Source organism: Psammomys obesus, unplaced genomic scaffold, assembly GCF_907164565.1.
Source record: "Psammomys obesus unplaced genomic scaffold, mPsaObe1.curated_primary_1811, whole genome shotgun sequence".
Classification (NCBI taxonomy): Eukaryota; Metazoa; Chordata; class Mammalia; order Rodentia; family Muridae; genus Psammomys; species Psammomys obesus.
This window is the reverse complement of record NW_026596130.1, coordinates 446,296-451,266: the sequence shown is the minus strand read 5'-3', so window position 1 is coordinate 451,266 and position 4,971 is coordinate 446,296.

Here is a 4,971-nt window from a genome sequence, read left to right as displayed (position 1 = left end):
CACACACACACACACACACACACACACACACACACACACACACACACCATACTCCCCTCACAATGATAATTAAAATTTTTTTTGAGACAAGGCCTCAGTGTGCCACCCTAGGTGGAACTCTCTGTGTAGACCAGGCTGGCCTCTAACTCAAAGAGATCCCCCTGCCTCTGCCACCAGGGTGCTGGGATTACAGGCATGTGCCATCATACCTTGCAATAATAAATTCTAAAAAATTAAAAATCAAGTAAGCAAACAAAGGGAAGACTTTGGTTGAGCTGGGCACGAGAAGGCTATGATCCCAGAACATGGGAAGCTGAGGCTCGAGGCTCTTGAGTTCAAGGGCAGCATGGGCTGAAGAGCGAGCGAGGTCCCAATGAGAAAAAGTGAAAGTGTGAAAAGGGGAGGAGGAAAGGGAGGGTGAGAAGGGGGAGGAGGGGGACAAAGAGGAAGAGGAGGGAGATGGGGGCAGGGAGAGGAGGGGGGAGTAGGGGGAGCAGCCCAGTGCCTGTCTAGCATGCACAAGGCCCCGCCCGCTTTGCTCTCCCCCAGAAGTGAAAGTGAGAAGTCTTCTCAGTATCTTCGAAGCACACTACATATTCCTTTCCCAATAGTATCCATCAGAATTCCCTTCCTGCCCCAGGCATGGTAGCCCTCGGCTGTAATCCCAGCACTCAGGAGGCAGAGGCAGGTGGATCTCTGAGAGTTCAAGGACAGCCTGGTCTAGAAATCGAATCCAGGACAGCCAGGGCTACACAGAGAAACTCTGACTCGGAAAAAAAAAAAAAAAAAAAAGAATTCCCTTCCAGCCAGAGCACAAGTATCGTACCCATGCTAACTACTTTGGTGAGGCTTTCTTTCTTCTTTGCACGATGATGCACTAGTTTCAGTGATGTACAAAAGACATGACTTAAGGAGTCCCAGCTCTGGCGGGAGGAAGGATTCCTTGAGCCACAAGCAAGTGTCCGAAGCAGAGAGGACACGTGGGTGCTGATGAAGCCATGGGGAAATCCTTTCTGGGTGGTTCTGTTTCCTCAGTCTCTTTGGTAAGAGCATTGTCATCTTGTGAAATTGTGGTCTTGGAATGGGGAAGGTCAACCGAGGAGGAAATGGGACCGTCCAGTATGACTGGGCGTTTCTCTTGGACTGACGGGTGAAGTGTTAGCAGATAGGGTGAGACTGAGCAAGATGAAGCTGTATAGGGGAGAGGAGCCACCGAGACAAGGTGAGACAGTGTCCAAGGCTTCCGAAGGCAGGAGTTGCCTTGTTAGGGTTTGGACTGCTGTGACAAACATGGAGACCGATGCAGCTCGCAGAGGAAAGGGCTGATGTCAGCTCATACTTCAGGTCACAGCTGCTCACTGAAGAGTCAGGACGGAGGCCTGGAGGCAGGAGCTGAGGCAGAGGCCATGGAGGGTGCTGCTGGCTGGCTTGCTCCTCATGGCTTGCTCAGCCTGACGTTTCCCCCTTTGGTTTTGTTTGTCTGTTTTTTCCAAGTCAGGAGGCAGGGTTTCTCTATGTAGCCTTGGCTGACCCGGCACTCACTCTGTAGACCAGGCTGGCCTGGAACGCACAGTGAGCCGCCTGCCCCTGCCTCTCAAGGGCTGGCACTGTGTCACTGGCCTTCAACCTGCTTTCTTATAGAACCCAGGACCATCAGCCCAGGGATGGCCTTACCCATAATGGCCTGGGCCCTCCCCCCACCAATCACTAATTAAGAAATGCCCTACAGCTAGATGTTATGGAGACATTTTCTCAATTGAGGTTCCCTCCTTTCGGATGACTCTAGCTTGTGTCAGTTTGACACAAAGCTAGCCAGGAAGGAAGCTTAAACGGACAATGAGATTTTCTTTTCCTTTGGAGGTAGGGTGTCACTAGTCCAGGTTGGCCTTGAACCAACGGATTCGGGAACTTCAGCCTCCCAAGTTCTTAGATTACAGGAATGAGTCATCCTGCCTGGTCTGAAAATGAAAAGCTGAGAAAATCGAACAACAACAAAAGTGATGTGGGTCACAGAGATGGATCAACAGTTGAGCGCATTGTCTGCTCCTGCAGAGGCCTGTGGTTTGGTTCCCAGCGTGTACCTGGAGACTCACAAACATCTGCAGTTCCAGCTCTAGAGGAGCAGATGCCCTCTTCGGCTCCACGGGCACTGCCAAGTGGCACACAGACTCATCCACACAAAATTTAAAAAATAATGAAGTGGTGGACAGAGTCTGTGGGTGGGTAGTCCAAATGGGGTTGGGAATTTTTCAAGTGGGGCTGAGGAATGACAGGAAAAGACTATAAATGGCTTTTTGGAAGGTCGGCATCTTCTGGTGCTGATCCGGTTGACGGTGGATAGTTATAGTTGTAGGGTGATCAGGTTGTAGGTAGGTGGATGGTGTGGGGGAGGGGAGGGTGAGCAGTTAGATCACTGAATACTGGATGATACCAAAGACGTCAAAAATAAGGAGACGATGGCTCCGGAATGGAGATCCCTGGCCCGGCGTTTGTCTGGCACATAGAGCGTCCTGGTTTCAATGTCCAGCACCACAACCGATAGCAGCTGCCTAATAAGACAGCCAAGCCAGAAGAGGCAGAGACAAATACAGTGAGCCTGGTGCGGACTTGCAGAGTGAGGGGGCAGCCAAGCAGACGCTGAGCAAGCAGAGAGGATTCCGATGTCCACAGGGGTGTGAGGGTTCTGTACACAGAGTTACTGAGGCCCAGCAGGAGAAGAGCCACAGGAACAGGGACCTTCTTGTCTCCCCCGGAAGGGGCTGAATCTGGGTGAGAGGAAGAGAGCAGAAGTGATTTTGCTTTTTTTTTTTAAACTCACTTCTCCTAATTACTTTCAAAGAGTTCAAATATTAGTGGAAGTGATTCTTTCCAGATGAGGATCTGAAAACCAGAAAGAAGCAAGATTTGACACCTGAATCCAAGCTTCAGGTTCGGTGGGCACAGCGGGACCAGCAGGCGTCACAGGTAAGATGCTGGGGAATGCACGTGTCTGCTTTGGGAGCAGACACTCCTCTGTAGGAAGTCGCCCTGGCTGGAGCACCCTCTGCAGTCTCCCCAATGGTCTCCAGGGCGACTCCCAGCCTTGGATGCTCTTTGGAATCCCCTGGGGAGATCACAGCATTGACATTTGAGCCTCCCCACCGATATCCTGATTCCATTGCCCCAGGATGTCACCTGAGCTCTGGGCTTTAAAAATAACGCCCCCCCCCCCCCAAGTCGGGCATGGTGGCTCACACCTATAATCCCAGAGCTCTGGGAGACAGAGACAGGAGGATCTCTGTGAGTTGGGGGACAGCCTGGTTTACAAAGTGAATCCAGGACAGCTGAGGCTACACAGAGAAACCCTGTCTCAGGCAAACCAATAAACACCTCTGCATCCCAGCATCCCAACACGTAGCCAGCTGGGAGGACCATCACACCACAGAATGCCCGGGACTGCTTGGGCACCTACCGCTGTAATCCAACCCAGAGAACACAGAGAGCCCTGAGGTGGGGAGGGTGAACTGACTGGGGCTTTGAAGAAAGCCGAGCGGGGGGGGCCTAGATCTCGGAAGTGGTCCAGAGCCTAGAGGAGGCCGACAACTCATGATTGATGCCTGGCAGAGGCTGGAGACTCGTGCCTGAGATTTAGGTGCTGCTGGCTAAACACCCAGGGTGGGAACGATGAGGGCCAGTCTGGTTGAAAACCGGGTTGAACAGGAGCAGTGGGCTGCCTAAGCTAGGAGAGGAGTGTGCAGAGAGACTGTGGCTTGGGAAGTAACTGGACAAGCCATAAACAGTCTGGAAGTGCTTCCACCGTGCAGCAGACTAAACCCAGGGCCCTGAAACAGTCCTGCTGATGTAGTGGTATCATGCAAGACTCCCATCCTTGCAGCCTGGGTGGTAGGTTTCTAGATGGGCTATGGGGCTGCAAGGCAGAGGGAGGCAGAGCTCTGAGTCTGAGGCCATCCTGGGAGTTCCGGGACAGCCAGGGCAACACGGAGAGTCCCTGCCTCCAAAAATCAAATCAAACCGACCAAGTATTGAGAAGTCTGGAATTTGGTTTCTCTAAAAAACACAGAAATATCATAAGAATGTTTTTTATTTTTGTCCCAGGCGCAGGGCTGCGGGGCTGCCTTGCAGCAGCTGATTGGCGTTTGCCTCGGGCTCTGGCAGAGGCACGGTTTCACCAGCTGCAGATTGTTTCTGTGGCTGCATGACGTTTGGAATCCTGGGAAATTTTCAGAGGGTACATAAATGCTAGAGCCCCCAAGAGGTGGGGTTGATGGTGGTTGGTCGTTCAGGGTTGTTGGTTGCAGTTTGTTAGTAGTTGTGCTGAAAGAAGAAAGTAGATTCAAGGCCCTTTATCCCTCTCTCCTCTCTCTCCTATCTAGTGCTAGAGGATGCAAACAGGGCTGGGAAAAAGAACCCACTAAGTCGCAAAGACCAGCCTCACTAGGGACTTGTGCAACATGGGTTGGCCAGTCTGTCGATGAGCTCTCCCTTCCCCCCACTTTTTATCTTGAGGCAGGGTTTCACTAGTTGTTTAAGGTGACCCTGAGGTTGCTCTGTAAGTCAGACACGCCTTTAAAAGTCATCGCTGTTACTGTGTGCGTGTGCTTCCCGAACCACGTGTGTGGAGAACACAGACTCCAAGGATCAAACTCAGGCAGTCAGGCTGACGTGGTGAGTGCTCTCTCAGCAGCCCCCAGACAGGCCTTGAACTCAGAATGATAAACCTGGCTCTCCCTTGTTGCAGGATGTTCGATCACACTGTGAACCCTGAGATTGTGTTGTTTCCTGGAAAAACCTGTTTCTAGTGGTGGCTCGCCCCCCCACACCCCTTTAATCCAGGAGCTTTCTGCTTGAATATTGTAAACAGGATTAAATAAGGTCAACCATAGGTCAGAAGGCCGGGCAGGGCTGGAGAGATGGCTCACAGGTTAAGAACGCAGGCTGTCCTTCCAAAGGTCCCGAGTTCAATTCCCAGCA